The sequence below is a fragment of the Microcaecilia unicolor genome, chromosome 1 (assembly GCF_901765095.1).
Source record: "Microcaecilia unicolor chromosome 1, aMicUni1.1, whole genome shotgun sequence".
In the NCBI taxonomy this organism is placed as follows: domain Eukaryota; kingdom Metazoa; phylum Chordata; class Amphibia; order Gymnophiona; family Siphonopidae; genus Microcaecilia; species Microcaecilia unicolor.
In genome coordinates this window covers 35198539-35215644 of record NC_044031.1, presented here as the reverse complement: position 1 = coordinate 35215644, position 17106 = coordinate 35198539, and the positions used below count along the sequence as shown (strand labels likewise).

The window sequence follows — 17106 nt, the reverse complement described above, 5'->3', positions numbered from 1 at the left end:
ACAAGCATCCTGCCATAACACTATCATGTTCTCTTACATGTGAATTAAAATAATTAATTGTACCTGGTGTACTTGTACTCTGGTGATTTGTAAAGAACAATTTTTAAACCTGTTCATCAAGTAATAGCATAAGCACTGAGAAGAAGTGTATACAATATGTAAACCACTCTGATTATAACCACAGAAAGGGGGAAATCCCATCCCCTTTCCCATTATATTTGTTTAGGTTAGGGGAGTAATAGATAAAACAAATGTAAAAATGTGATCTAAGTAAACCACATACAATAAGCATATGGTAAGAAGTGACATGAGCAAATTATAAACATTCAAATCAATATCAGGTGTACAAAAACAGAGAATTCCAAAGGGTTCAAATCTTCACATATTTTACATTTCGCTTTGGAACCAGAGACAAAACGTCTATGGACACAAGGCCCCTGGGCCTTTGTCCCAGGGTGGACAATGTGAAAATGTCTCATTGGCTGCAGCAGAAGAATCATGTGAGTGGTGTAAGCACGGGACACGTAACAGAGATAACCCGGGACAGGAGGAAATACAGTGGGGGAAATAAGTATTTGATCCCTTGCTGATTTTGTAAGTTTGCCCACTGACAAAGACATGAGCAGCCCATAATTGAAGGGTAGGTTATTGGTAACAGTGAGAGATAGCACATCACAAATTAAATCCGGAAAATCACATTGTGGAAAGTATATGAATTTATTTGCATTCTGCAGAGGGAAATAAGTATTTGATCCCCCACCAACCAGTAAGAGATCTGGCCCCTACAGACCAGGTAGATGCTCCAAATCAACTCGTTACCTGCATGACAGACAGCTGTCGGCAATGGTCACCTGTATGAAAGACACCTGTCCACAGACTCAGTGAATCAGTCAGACTCTAACCTCTACAAAATGGCCAAGAGCAAGGAGCTGTCTAAGGATGTCAGGGACAAGATCATACACCTGCACAAGGCTGGAATGGGCTACAAAACCATCAGTAAGACGCTGGGCGAGAAGGAGACAACTGTTGGTGCCATAGTAAGAAAATGGAAGAAGTACAAAATGACTGTCAATCGACAAAGATCTGGGGCTCCACGCAAAATCTCACCTCATGGGGTATCCTTGATCATGAGGAAGGTTAGAAATCAGCCTACAACTACAAGGGGGGAACTTGTCAATGATCTCAAGGCAGCTGGGACCACTGTCACCACGAAAACCATTGGTAACACATTACGACATAACGGATTGCAATCCTGCAGTGCCCGCAAGGTCCCCCTGCTCCGGAAGGCACATGTGACGGCCCGTCTGAAGTTTGCCAGTGAACACCTGGATGATGCCGAGAGTGATTGGGAGAAGGTGCTGTGGTCAGATGAGACAAAAATTGAGCTCTTTGGCATGAACTCAACTCGCCGTGTTTGGAGGAAGAGAAATGCTGCCTATGACCCAAAGAACACCGTCCCCACTGTCAAGCATGGAGGTGGAAATGTTATGTTTTGGGGGTGTTTCTCTGCTAAGGGCACAGGACTACTTCACCGCATCAATGGGAGAATGGATGGGGCCATGTACCGTACAATTCTGAGTGACAACCTCCTTCCCTCCGCCAGGGCCTTAAAAATGGGTCGTGGCTGGGTCTTCCAGCACGACAATGACCCAAAACATACAGCCAAGGCAACAAAGGAGTGGCTCAGGAAGAAGCACATTAGGGTCATGGAGTGGCCTAGCCAGTCACCAGACCTTAATCCCATTGAAAACTTATGGAGGGAGCTGAAGATGCGAGTTGCCAAGCGACAGCCCAGAACTCTTAATGATTTAGAGATGATCTGCAAAGAGGAGTGGACCAAAATTCCTCCTGACATGTGTGCAAACCTCATCATCAACTACAGAAGACGTCTGACCGCTGTGCTTGCCAACAAGGGTTTTGCCACCAAGTATTAGGTCTTGTTTGCCAGAGGGATTAAATACTTATTTCCCTCTGCAGAATGCAAATAAATTCATATACTTTCCACAATGTGATTTTCCAGATTTAATTTGTGATGTGCTATCTCTCACTGTTACCAATAACCTACCCTTCAATTATGGGCTGCTCATGTCTTTGTCAGTGGGCAAACTTACAAAATCAGCAAGGGATCAAATACTTATTTCCCCCACTGTATTACAAGCAAAGAGTGGAGGCAGGGGACAGAGTGACGACGACTGAAAAGTTATTACATTGGTAATTCTACAGAAATGCATTCAGTTAGTCCAAGAAAAAGAGTCTAATTTTCCTTTTCCTGTTTTGTTTTATTTCTATGTATTACATTTAAAGTGGATTGACATAGTAATACACTACTTTATCCAAAGAAAAGCATGAAATCAGAAAATAGGAAGAAGAAATCCAAAGGAGATACAGAGAGGCATAATGGAATGGTGCCGGCCAAATAGATAGCCGGCCGGCGCCGTAAAGAGCTGTCCCCAACCGTATTATCGAAAAAGATGGCCGGGTTTGAGATGGCCGGCATCGGTTTTCGCCGATAATGGAAATTGAAGCCAGCCATCTCAAACCCGGCCAAATCCAAGGCATTTGGTTGTGGGAGGAGCCAGCATTTGTAGTGCACTGGCCCCCCTCATATGTCAGGACACCAACCGGGCACCCTAGGGGGCACTGCAGTGGACTTCAAAAATTGGTCCCAGGTGCACAACTCCCTTACCTTGGGTGCTGAGCCACCCATATCCCCCCCAAATCCCACTCTCCACAACTCTACATCACTACCATAGCCCTAAGGGCTGAAGGGAGGCACCTACATGTGGGTACAGTGAGTTTTGGGGGGGATTTGGAGGGCTCCCAATTACCACCACAAGTGTAACAGGTAGAGAGGGGGATGGGCCTGGGTCCACCTGCCTGAAGTGCACTGCACCCACAAAAAACTGCTCCAGGGACCTGCATACTGCTGTCAGGGAGCTGGGTATGACATTTCAGGCTGGCATAGAGGCTGGCAAAAAAAAATGTTTTTTTTTATTTTTTTGGGGTGGGAGGGGGTTGGTGACCACTGGGGGAGTAAGGGGAGATCATCCCCGATTCCCTCCAGTGGTCATCTGGTCAATTGGGGCACTTTTTTGAGGCTTGGTCCTAAAAATAAATGGACCAAGTGAAGCCGGCGAAATGCTCGTCAGAGCCGGCCATCTTTTTTCCATTATCGGCCGAAGGCGGCCATCTCATAACCACACCCCCGTCCCGCCTTCTGTACCCTGCCGACACGCCCCCTTTAACTTTGGCCGGTTCTGCGACGGAAAGCAGTTGGAGCCGGCCAAAATCGGTCAGAGTAAGGTAATGAGTGACGGATAGGAACAGAGAGTGACTCAGCATTTGATGCCGTCCACCATGATTTGCTTTTACAGAGAAATGGGATTAGAAGGTTCGGTCATTAATGGGGTCTCCGCCTTTCTGAAAAACAGGTCGTACTCAGTTTTTAAAAAATGGAGTTAAATTACAGAGCTGGATATCAAGCTGTGGTGTTCCTCAGCTATTCAATGTGTATATGAGCTCTTTAGGTGTTTATTTTAAATATCTATATATATAAAAGGCACTTTGAAGCCTCAAGCCGGAAACTTGAGGCGCCCGAGATATCCGGTTTGGCCTGCAGGCTCCAGTCACTGTAGCTCCGCCCTCGCGTCAAAACGCGATGATGTTGAGGGCGGGGCGGCCCTCACGTCAAAACGCGATGACGTTGAGGGCGGGGCGGCCCTCGCAACCACGTCACTGAGGGACGAAGGTAGGAAGAGAAGAGGTGTGCAACTCGGAACGGAGGCACGGAGGGGGTGTCTGCAACTCGGGAGGGAGGACGGGGGGGGGGGGGGGAATTACCCTGCTAGCGCCTGTTTCATTTTTTCCAGAAACGGGCATTTCTTACTAGTAAGAATATATTTTTGCTTTGGCCAGAACATGATTCATTAGATGGAATATTTGCTGCTGTAAAAAAATTGTATTTCAATAGTTGAAAATTGGGCTAGATCCATCTTCAACGTCAAACAGCCCAAGCTGTTGTGGTTTGGAAATCAACAACAGGTTTTAAAGAAATCTATTGACCTGAGTTCTGGAATCTCCTTGAGATTCGAAGCTAAGTCGAGAGTTCTTGGTTGACTCAAAACTAACTTTTGAAGATCCGATGAAATGTACTAGTTAAAACGTTCTCTCTCAATTTGAGGAGATTGAGTTCTATCAGTCCCTCAAGTTTTAGGACAGTAGCTCAAGCAATTTTGTTACCACACCTTCATTATTGCAATTCCTTATATTGTTCTATTAATTTGCAATTAAGGAGATAGCGTCAACTACTGGTTTGATGAAATACATCAGTGAGGTTAATTTTTTAAATGGGAAAGATTCATGCAGCAATGTAAGTTGCACTGGCTTAAAACTGATTCGTGGATTCTTTTTAAAGTTGCATATTTAGTGTTTAAGTGTTTTCATGGGTTGAACTCAGAATCAGTTGGTAGGCTTGCAAATAATAAAAGTAATCTGAGAAGTAGGTTGAATCTAACTCTGGATATCCCTTCTGTTAAAGGAATGGCTCTTAAGGAATGCTGGGAACATTCAGTTCGGAACGGTATCCCAACTGAAATACGACTTCTTACCGTCTTTTTGTAAGGTACTTAAGACATGTCTTTTTTTTTTACCAAACATCTTGATTAATAACATAGTAACATAGTAGATGACGGCAGAAAAAGACCTGCACGGTCCATCCAGTCTGCCCAACAAGATAAACTCATATGTGCTACTTTTTGTGTATACCTCACCTTGTTTTGTACCTGTCCTCTTCAAGGCACAGACCGTATAAGTCTGCCCAACACTATCCCCACCTCCCAACCACCAGCCCCACCTCCCACCACTGGCTCTGTAGTTTTTAGTTGTAAGAAAATTAATAGTATCAAGACAAGATGAAGAGTGATAGAGAAAAGGTTAACATCACAGGATCACTATGTTCCCAACCATTATAACACACAAAAAATCTTTTAGATTCTAATTGTTTACTTGTCTTCAAGACACAACAAATAATCCACACAAACCCCCACAAAAAAACAAAAACAAAAAAAAACACTGCTGCCCCGAGCTCCTGGAAGTCTACCCAAGATTCAGATACATTCTGTGCTGCTTAGGGTCAGCCATCCTTTGCTCCACCCGATCCCCTCCTTCCACTCTACCTTAGCCTCCCCAAACAAGTCACTTATGATTACCAGGCGCAGCTGCTGGTTGTACTTGCTTCCTCACATGACAGATGTCATGTTTAGCATTTCTATTATTATATTTTTGATTGCAAAATGTTATGTAAATTCCTTCCAATTGGGAAGTTTCTTGTTCTGTTCTCTGCTTTGCACCTTAGGGCTTTAAAGCAGATTACAAATCTCCCTATAGAAAAGTAAAAAAACATTTTGAAAAATTGGATTTGAGCTCTGAATATAAAGTTGGATGGACTTATATTTAAATATTGGGCGTTTTTTTCTGCTGATGACGTGACTTTAACCAATATTCCTGGAAGCTTAATATCTAAGCCTCCGGGTGGATTCTGAGGCTTTTTCTTCCCTTAGTTAATTATGAGCCTTGTTTGAAATGGTCTAAGGTTTGTAAGCCGTTTCTATAGATTTAGAATTCCTTTTTTTGTATATTATTTTTCTACTATGTCCCTGTAGGCTTCCTCTATAAAACTCTCTGTCTGCCTCAGCTCCTCCAAGTCTGCTATTCTAGCCTCCACAGATTAGACCTGCTCCCAGAGTGCAAGGAGCTCTTTGCACCGAGTACACACATACAACCTCACCAGCTGGGAGATAATCAAACATGTGACACTTTGTGCAAAAGACTGGATAGCCCCCATCTCGCTGCTGGACTGCTGCCTGCATTTTATTATTGGCGATGTCTTAATTAAGCTGCTAATGGAGTGGGATATGCAAACTAAAGGCCCATAAGATTGCTAGTTATATGCTTGGCTATGCTAATATTTAGGTTTTCTAATTATTCTTATTTTTTATTGTTATTAGTAGTTTCCCCTCTGTAGATCTAAGTGGACTGTATTTCTAAGAACTAATTACTAGCTGATAAAGACACCCTAATGGTTCAAGGGTGGAGTGGAGGAGTGGCCTGGTGGTTAGGGTGGTGGACTTTGGTCCTGGGGAACTGAGGAACTGAGTTTGATTCCCACTTCAGGCACAGGCAGCTCCTTGTGACTCTGGGCAAGTCACTTAACCCTCCATTGCCCCATGTAAGCCGCATTGAGCCTGCCATGAGTGGGAAAGCGTGGGGTACAAACGTAATAAAATAGATACTATTGGAGCTTCTACATGGAATGTTGCTACTATTGGAGATTCTACATGGAATGTTGCTACTATTGGACATTCTACATGGAATGTTGCTATTCCACTAGCAACATTCCATGTAGAAGGCTGCGCAGGCTTCTGCTTCTGTACGTGCAGGACGTCAGACTCACAGAAACAGAAGCCTGCGCGGCCACATTGGTGATCTGCAAGGGCCGACTTCTACATGGAATGTTGCTAGTGGAATAGCAACATTCCATGTAGAATCTCAAATAGTAGCAACAGTGGAGGAGTGGCCTAGTGGTTAGGGTGGTGGACTTTGGTCCTGGGGAACTGAAGAACTGAGTTCGATTCCCACTTCAGGCACAGGCAGCTCCTTGTGACTCTGGACAAGTCACTTAACCCTCCATTGCCCCATGTAAGTCGCATTGAGCCTGCCATGAGTGGGAAAGCGCAGGGTACAAATGTAACAAAAATAAAATAGATACTATTGGAGATTCTACATGGAATGTTGCTACTATTGGACATTCTACATGGAATGTTGCTACTATTGGACATTCTACATGGAATGTTGCTATTCCACTAGCAACATTCCATGTAGAAGGCTGCGCAGGCTTCTGCTTCTGTACGTGCAGGACGTCAGACTCACAGAAACAGAAGCCTGCGCGGCCACATTGGTGATCTGCAAGGGCCGACTTCTACATGGAATGTTGCTAGTGGAATAGCAACATTCCATGTAGAATCTCAAATAGTAGCAACAGTGGAGGAGTGGCCTAGTGGTTAGGGTGGTGGACTTTGGTCCTGGGGAACTGAAGAACTGAGTTCGATTCCCACTTCAGGCACAGGCAGCTCCTTGTGACTCTGGACAAGTCACTTAACCCTCCATTGCCCCATGTAAGTCGCATTGAGCCTGCCATGAGTGGGAAAGCGCAGGGTACAAATGTAACAAAAATAAAATAGATACTATTGGAGATTCTACATGGAATGTTGCTACTATTGGACATTCTACATGGAATGTTGCTATTCCACTAGCAACATTCCATGTAGAAGGCTGCGCAGGCTTCTGCTTCTGTACGTGCAGGACGTCAGACTCACAGAAACAGAAGCCTGCGCGGCCACATTGGTGATCTGCAAGGGCCGACTTCTACATGGAATGTTGCTAGTGGAATAGCAACATTCCATGTAGAATCTCAAATAGTAGCAACAGTGGAGGAGTGGCCTAGTGGTTAGGGTGGTGGACTTTGGTCCTGGGGAACTGAAGAACTGAGTTCGATTCCCACTTCAGGCACAGGCAGCTCCTTGTGACTCTGGACAAGTCACTTAACCCTCCATTGCCCCATGTAAGTCGCATTGAGCCTGCCATGAGTGGGAAAGCGCAGGGTACAAATGTAACAAAAATAAAATAGATACTATTGGAGATTCTACATGGAATGTTGCTACTATTGGACATTCTACATGGAATGTTGCTATTCCACTAGCAACATTCCATGTAGAAGGCTGCGCAGGCTTCTGCTTCTGTACGTGCAGGACGTCAGACTCACAGAAACAGAAGCCTGCGCGGCCACATTGGTGATCTGCAAGGGCCGACTTCTACATGGAATGTTGCTACTATTGGAGATTCTACATGGAATGTTGCTATTCCACTAGCAACATTCCATGTAGAAGGCTGTGCAGGCTTCTGCTTCTCTGAGTCTGCCATCCTGCACGTACGTGCAGGGCGTCAGACTCACAGAAACAGAAGCCTGCGCAGCCACATTGGTGATCTGCAAGGGCCGACTTCTACATGGAATGTTGCTACTATTGGAGATTCTACATGGAATGTTGCTATTCCACTAGCAACATTCCACGTAGAAGGCTGCGCAGGCTTCTGCGAGTCTGACGTCCTGGGTTCGTAACATCTCCTGGCTACCTGGGTTCGTAACATCTCCTGACGTCAGTCAGCCTCCAGCGTTCCATTCCCCCTCACTGTCCCGCCCTCACGTCAAGACGTAATGACATCAGAGGGCGGAACAGTGAGAGGGAAGGGAACGCTGGAGGCGAGCTGACATGAGGAGGGATATTACAAACAGAACGGAAGCCAGCGCCAGCCAGCCAGAGAACGTTCAGGTACAAATCGAGGGGAGGAGAGAATCACGGAACATTGAGGGGAGGGAGGAAGAGCAGGGCAGAGGAGAGGAGAATTTATGGACATGGATGGGATGGGAGGACAGTAGAGGGGAGAATCGCGGGACACGGATGGGAGGGCAGGGAAGAGGAGAATCGCTGGACATGGAGGGGAGGGAAGAATCGCTGGACATGGAGGGGAGGGCAGGGGAGAGAGAAAAAAAAAAGCTTACATGACAGCCTTCCTAGGGCCAGTTTCGTTGTTGAGGAAACGGGCATGGTTCCACTAGTTTTACAATATTTTGGTTTTGTGGCAGAGGATGGAGAAGCAGGACAAGTCCCAGAAAACAGGGATGAAACTGTGTTGAGTTCACGAGTTCAGCATCCCCAATTATTTTCAAAAGTTGGATCTTATGATGGGAGTGACTACTTGGGCTTTATGACTATGGGTGCTGGAGGAGTCCGGGTGAGCCTTTTCCTTATCTTAATCCAGGCACTCGTCATCTCTGTGCAAGGACCTCTCTCAAGAGTCTAAGCACAGCAGAATATATGTTCATACTGATGCAACACACGCATACTCCACCTGCACAGATGGACATACCCCAAGAAAACCCTTCTGCTACTATATACAAAGGTCAGGTACCCCTGGGAATTAATTCACACTAGTAAAACTAAATGTAAGATTAAAGTCCTGAGTACTGAATACTGATGTAGCTCCTCTTAATACCTCACCTGAGCAGCTGCTTTTCCCAGTTTCTTTTTCCTCTGATCTCAGCTCATCCCTCATGTATGGCTCTTCCCCTCGTTCAATACGGGATATAATATCAGGGGTAACAGTCGGAGAGCTTGTTCCTGGGGAAAGAGCAGCATATTAGATTCTCCGTAATCAATTGGGCTACAACTGTCCAAAATTCAGGATTTAGACAAATTTCTAGCAGAAAGATATTCACCAACTTCAGTGAACAAAAACACTCAAACTCTCAGGCAAGAGTCACGAGACTCACGAGACTACCGCGGGAAGTCTCGGCCACCATTTTGAAAACACAGTGGCGTGGGCAGGTGGGGGAATAGCAGCAGGTAGGACCGGGGCAGCGGGGATGTCGGCTGCGGTGGTAGGGGGCAGCAGCAACAGTGTGTGTGTGTGGGGGGGGGGGGGGGGTGTCGGGCAGAGGACACAGACCACCCTCAGTGCCCAGGGGCCCAGAATACTACTACTACTACTATTTAGCATTTCTATAGCGCTACAAGGCATACGCAGTGCTGCACAAACATACATAGTAACATAGTAGATGACGGCAGAAAAAGACCTGCATGGTCCATCTAGTCTGCCCAAGATAAACTCATATGTGTATACCTTACCTTGAATTTGTACCTGTCTTTTTCATGGCACAGACCATATAAGTCTGCCCAGCAGTGGGTTTTGTAGCACAATAATATAACACACAACACAGGTGTGTCTTAGAAAAGGGTATTTTAAATAGAAACAGGCATCCAGCATTTAGGGGTCCTTTTACTAAGCTGCGGTAAAAGGGGGCCTGTGATAACGTCCGCACATGTTTTTGATGCAAGCTGAGGCCCCCTTTTACCATAGCGGGTGAAAGGATGTTTTTTTCTCAAAAGCAATGGCTGTGCGGTAAGTGAACCACTTGCGGGGCTGCCATTTCACAGAGGAGCACTTACCACCACCCACTGAGGTGGCGTAAGGGCTCCCACGCTAACTCCTGTGGAAGCCCGGCAATCCTTTAGCAAAAGGGCCCCTCAGGGCAGAAAGGTATTACAGTACTGCTTCTGTGCGTCTCGGTGTCTGCCTGTGTAATAAAAGTGAATTTTAAAGATTGTTTTTCAACTCTGCCTTGACCGACCAGTGCACTCGGGGTCTGTATTTGTGATTAGAAGTAATTCTGTTTAAAAATGATTGCTTAACTTTGATTGTGTGAAAATAAGTTGGAATGTAGAAGGTAAGACACAGCTCTAATTAATTTGGTATGTGAAGAGGGAGATTGAGCTTGTTTTCGAGTTCAGATTGGCTACCTGGACTGGGAAACATGTTACCACATTCCCATAGTATGGCTTATTTCTCAAGCATCCTGTAATTTCCCTTAGCTCTGAACATGAGTTCTAAGCCTAATAAAAAGGGGAGTTTCTTTCAGTGAAATTGGGAGCTCATCTGTAATGTATGAACTGTGCAGAGAACCATGTTTCCTGGTCAAAGAAACTCCTGGCGTTTGCTGTGAACAGGGTCCCCCTAGCTAATGATAAGAGTCTGGATGATGTAAGGACCAGTGATGATTGTTTTATTGCTTCTTTTCCTGGTCTAGGAACTCTTAGCATTGCTTAGAAGTATTTTATTTATTTTTTACTTATATTTTGCTCACACCTTTTTCAGTAGTAGCTCAAGGTGAGTTACATTCAGGTACACTGGATATTTCTCTTTCCCAGGAGGGCTCACAATCTAAGTTTGTACCTGAGGCAATGGAGGGTTAAGTGACTTGCTCAAGATCACAAGGAGCAGCAGCGGGATTTGAACCAGCCACCTGTGGATTGCAAGACTTGTGCTCTAACCACTAGGCTCCACTCCACATGTAGAGACCAGTGATGTAATGACTGTTTATAGATAGGTATTGTTTCTTTTTAGTTATATAGCTAATCATTGTGTGTGTATATAGCTAATCATTGTATATGTCTTAATCATTGTAGATTTTAGCACCTCTAATAAAGGTCTCATTTACCTAATACAAATCCAAAAGAATCCACAGTAATTATTGAGTAGTCTGTGTCAGTGAAGCAGGCTGTAAAAATCCATAGCAGAACAGCCTGTCACTCTGATTCTGTGTGTGTCTTTGTCAGTGAATGAGTGTATGTCCTTCTGCTGGGGCTGAGGAGAGGTATGTGTGTGTATCCTGTGTCAAAATGTGGGGATATCTGAAGGTGTGTGTGTGTGTGTCTCAGTATATGTGTATGTCCTGTGTGTGTCTCTATCTCTGGGTTTAAATATCGGAATTCTTTTTCCCAGCACCAGACTCTGTACAATTTGGTCTGTTTGATTCCGATATCTCCTGATTGCCAAAGAAGTGTGAATTCCTTTGTAGGCCCAGTTTATGGAGACAGTGGTCTGGCTTCTATTGTTCTCCTCAGCACTGGTTCTGAAGACATATAAACTACGCCCAAAAGGGTAGGAGACATACATAAGTACATAAGTACATAAGTAATGCCATACTGGAAAAAGACCAAGGGTCCATCGAGCCCAGCATCCTGTCCACGACAGCGGCCAATCCAGGCCAAGGGCACCTGGCAAGCTTCCCAAACATACAAACATTCTATACATGTTATTCCTGGAATTTTGGATTTTTCCAAGTCCGTTTAGTAGCGGTTTATGGACTTGTCCTTTAGGAAACCATCCAACCCCTTTTTAAACTCTGCTAAGCTAACCGCCTTCACCACTTTCTCCGGCAATGAATTCCAGAGTTTAATTACACGTTGGGTGAAGAAAAATTTTCTCCGATTTGTTTTAAATTTACTACACTGTAGTTTCATCGCATGCCCCCTAGTCCTAGTATTTTTGGAAAGCGTGAACAGAAGCTTCACATCCACCTGTTCCACTCCACTCATTATTTTATATACCTCTATCATGTCTCCCCTCAGCCGTCTCTTCTCCAAGCTGTATAGCCCTAGCCTCCTTAGTCTTTCTTCATAGGGAAGTCGTCCCATCCCCGCTATCATTTTAGTCGCCCTTCGCTGCACCTTTTCCAATTCTACTATATCTTTCTTGAGATGCGGCGACCAGAATTGAACACAATACTCAAGGTGCGGTCGCACCATGGAGCGATACAACGGCATTATAACATCCTCACACCTGTTTTCCATACCTTTCCTAATAATACCCAACATTCTATTCGCTTTCTTAGCCGCAGCAGCACACTGAGCAGAAGGTTTCAGTGTGTTATCGACGACGACACCCAGATCCCTTTCTTGGTCCGTAACTCCTAACGTGGAACCTTGCATGACGTAGCTATAATTCGGGTTCTTTTTTCCCACATGCATCACCTTGCACTTGCTCACATTAAACATCATCTGCCATTTAGCCGCCCAGTCTCCCAGTCTCGTAAGGTCCTCTTGTAATTTTTCACAATCCTGTCGCGATTTAACGACTTTTAATAACTTTGTGTCATCAGCAAATTTAATTACCTCGCTAGTTACTCCCATCTCTAAATCATTTATAAATATATTAAAAAGCAGCGGTCCTAGCACGGACCCCTGAGGAACCCCACTAACTACCCTTCTCCATTGTGAATACTGCCCATTTAACCCCACTCTCTGTTTCCTATCCTTCAACCAGTTTTTAATCCACAATAGGACATTTCCTCCTATCCCATGACCCTCCAATTTCCTCTGTAGCCTTTCATGAGGTATCTTGTCAAACGCCTTTTGAAAATCCAGATACACAATATCAACCGACTCCCCTTTGTCCACATGTTTGTTCACTCCTTCAAAGAATTGAAGTAAATTGGTCAGGCAAGATTTCCCCACACAAAAGCCATGCTGACTTGGTCTCAGTAATCCATGTCCTCGGATGTGCTCTGTAATTTTGTTTTTAATAATAGCCTCTACCATTTTCTCAGGCACCGACGTCAGACTCACCGGTCTATAATTTCCCGGATCTCCCCTGGAGCCTTTTTTAAAAATGGGCGTTACATTGGCCACCCTCCAATCTTCCGGTACCAAGCTCGATTTTAAGGATAAGTTGCATATCACTAGCAGTAGCTCCGCAAGCTCGTTTTTCAGTTCTATCAGTACTCTAGGATGAATACCATCTGGTCCAGGAGATTTGCTACTCTTCAGTTTGCCGAACTGCCCCATTACGTCCTCCAGGTTTACCGTGAAGTCAGTAAGTTTCTCCGACTCGTCCGCTTGAAATACCATTTCCGACACCGGTAACCCACCCAAATCTTCCTCGGTGAAGACTGAAGCAAAGAATTCATTCAGTCTCTCCGCTACGTCTTTGTCTTCCTTGATCGCCCCTTTTACCCCTCGGTCATCCAGCGGCCCAACCGATTCTTTTGCCGGCTTCCTGCTTTTAATATACCGAAAAAAATTTTTACTATGTTTTTTTGCCTCTAATGCTATCTTTTTTTCATACTCCCTCTTGGCCTTCTTAATCTGCGCCTTGCATTTGCTTTGACACTCCTTATGCTGTTTCTTGTTATTTTCAGACGGTTCCTTCTTCCATTTTCTGAAGGCGTTTCTTTTAGCCCTAATAGCTTCCTTCACCTCACTTTTCAACCAGGCTGGGTGTCTTTTGGACTTCCGTCTTTCTTTTCTAATTTGCGGAATATGTATGGCCTGGGCCTCCAGGATGGTATTTTTGAACAGCGTCCACGCCTGTTGTACAGTTTTTACTCTCTCAGTTGCCCCCCTAAGTTTTTTTTTTACCGTTCTTCTCATTTTATCATAGTCTCCTTTTTTAAAGTTAAACGCTAACGTATTTGACTTTCTGTGTACATACTACTACTTATTTCTATAGCGCTACTAGACATACGCAGTGCTGTACACTTGAACGTGAAGAGACAGTCCCTGCTCGACAGAGCTTACAATCTCCTGTCTACCTGTACTGACATCACCTGGGATCAGACCAGGGAGGGAGGAGGGATGTCAGAGTTGCTTGCATTATCTCACAGAGGCATCTGGGTAGGCCCTGGATCCTTCGGGTTAGGCTCTGAACTGCACAAGGTAATGCTGACATTTACAATATGCAGGACCTCTTATTATTCAAACAAATAATCGCTGAAGCCCTGTCATCCATTTCTCAAACATAAGAAATGCAAAGTGATGCACATAGGGAGTAGAAATCCACGAGACGTATGTGTTAGGCGGTGAGAGTCTGATATGTACAGACGGGGAGAGGGATCTTGGGGTGATAATATCTGAGGATCTGAAGACAACAAAACAGTGTGACAAGGCGGTGGCCGTAGCTAGAAGGTTGCTAGGCTGTATAGAGAGAGGTATGACTAGCAGAAGAAAGGGGGTGTTGATGCCCCTGTACAGGTCGTTGGTGAGGCCCCACCTGGAGTACTGTGTTCAGTTTTGGGGGTAGAGTCTGACACTGTATGGGGGTGGTGGGACAGTTTCAGACAATAATTTTAGAAGTTGGGCAGTTGTGGGATATAGTTTTTGGGTTCAGGAAGTTTGGAGGTGAAAGGAGTTGTGAAGGGTACATTTTGGGGCAGTTGTGGATGGGTATTATTTGGGGTTGGAGAAGTTTGGGAGTGATGACTTGTTGGCAGGGGGCTACTTTTGTGATTGGCACAGTTATATTGTAAACACCAACTGTTTGGATAGCAGTTTCATATGATACTGGATTTTTGTTAGATAAGTATCTCAGCTAAGTTCTCCCCCTCAGACTGTAGGACCTTTACAGTAAGAGGGTCTTTTTACTAAAGCTTAGCTTGAGTCATCTGCAGAACAGCCCATTTTATTCCCATGGGCCTTGGTGCAGATAACTTGAGCTAAGCTTTAGTAAAAGACCCCCTAAGTTTATTCACATAAATATAAAAAGATAGTAGATTCTTTCAAAATAATGTTTTATTTGAGCATTACAATAAAGATTCTCCTGGAGGCAGGGAGGAAAGAGAGGCAAGATGGTTTCATTACAATAGTAACAGTGTGATAATTACATATAAGATAACAACAAGAATATTATTAATACATTGGATAGAAAAGAAAAGTGTAAAAACCACAGAGCTTAGATATTGCCACAAATTAAATATAAATATAGTTCCGTGATGGTAGGTATTCATAGCTAATTCAAATACACCAGAATTTCTCTAATTAGTACCTACTTTCAGGTAAGTTAACTTTAGCTGTCATTAACTCTGATCCTCAGCTTCCAACTTTGGAACAACCAGTATCAATTTGGAGAAACGTGCTGCGGGGTTCTGGCTCCTTTAAGATCACAAGTTTTCGCCAGTCTTCAAACACACATCGTTTGTAACCTGGCCCCAGGGGGGGAAAAAACCTGCAGCGCTTCTTCAGTGCCTCACTTTTCTTTTTACCCAGTGGCGATCCTAGCCTGCATGACACCCGGGGCGGATCGCCGATGCGCCCCCCCCCCCGGCGAAATGACACCCCCCCCGGGTGCACGCCGCTGGGGGGGAGGGGTGCCGCGACGCGCGCCTGTCAGCTGAGTTCGCTGACTTCGCTAACTTCGCTGCAGCTCCCTCTGTTCCGGGGCAGAGGGAGCTGCAGCGAAGTTAGCGAACTCACCTGACAGGCGCGCGCCGCGGCACCCCCCAGCGACGTGCACCCGGGGCGGACCGCCCCCCCCCTTTGGTATGCCACTACCAAATCACATTAAGAAAACCTCACTGTCAAAACTGTCCTTTTCCTGATATCTCAGAGCTGCTAATAAAAATGTTAAATTCTCCCTTACCCAGTGAGATCAGGATCCGGTAATTCTCCTTCATCACATCCTTGTAAAGCTCCTTCTGCCATTCTTCTAAAACCTCCCACTCCTCCTGGGAGAAATAGATGACGATGTCCTCAAAGATTACTGGAATCTGAAATACAAACCACTCTACACTCAGAATCTTCCTTATCACATCTACCAGAGGGGTAGGGAGAGAGTTTCTGAGTGGACATAATTCACACTGGCATAACTCAGTGTATAATAACACAGTTCCAAGGCAGCAAGATTATATTTCCGAATACAGTTACACTTACACATGCAGAGCCCTGTTTACTAAGCCACACTGTAGGCGTGAACACTTTTCAGCGTGCAGTAAAAATTAGCACACACTAATGACAGACACCCATGGGTGTCTCTAGCATTAGTGTGCACTAAAATGTTTGCACGCCTTAGAAAACAGGGCCCTATATTGCTATGGGGGTCTCTAGCATTAATGCTCACTAATTTTTAGCGCGTGCTAAAAGGTTTACGTGCCTACAGCGCTTTAGTAAACAAGGCACGCAGACTCTGGGACTCCTGGTCCAGCACCGGCGCAAACTGGTAAGTATGGGGGGAGGGCGCCGACCTCTGCGTGGTGCTCTAATGTACCCCAAGTCGTGCTTACCGGGTTGCGCCAGGCTACCACCTCTCCTTTCCTTCTGACCATCCCCGTGCAGTCAGACATCTCTCCCTCGTCATCCCTCCTCCGATCCAGCGTCTTTTTCGCTCTCCTTGCCCCCCCCCCCCCCCACCAGTGTGCCTCTCCTCGTCTCTCCCTTCTCTTCTCTCCCCGCTGGCGATCAAAGCTTCCTCTGCCTGGTGACAAGGGCAGCAATGTAAGCAGACGGCTTCTGCAGACCTAGAGACTTTCCCTCAGCCGCTTCTTGTCCTCTTTGAACTCCGGCAGGAAAGAGAAAGGGGGAGACAGAGAAAAAGGTGCCGGGGAAAGTGAGAGGAGAAAGTGCAGGGAGGAGGAGGAGGGGGTGGGTAAGGAGAGAGGGGTAAGTGCTGCACTGGTGGGGGCTGCCAGATGAATCCTTAGCACCAGCCCTGTCCTTATCTCTCTTTCCGGAGGGCTCCATTGAGAACAAACCCTTAACCTTTTTAAAGTCAAGGCATATTCTACAGAGCCCTAGGTTAGAAAGTTGCAGCAGTGCTTGTACAGAGAGGACAGAAAGTTGGAGGTCAATCTCCTACCTGATCAGAAGCCCCAGTAGGCATTTTCCTATCTGTTTTTGCTGCTTTGCATAACTAGATATATATTAGAGGCTTCTTCCAGCAATG

General features: G+C 45.3%; 2 pseudogenes; one reads left to right on the top strand and one right to left on the bottom strand.

The window, feature by feature from the left end:
• LOC115460038 overlaps positions 1-9168 on the bottom strand; it is a 35443-nt pseudogene extending 26275 nt beyond the window's left edge.
• The window catches only part of LOC115465113, a 500577-nt pseudogene that overhangs the window by 449147 nt on the left and 34324 nt on the right, over positions 1-17106 (top strand).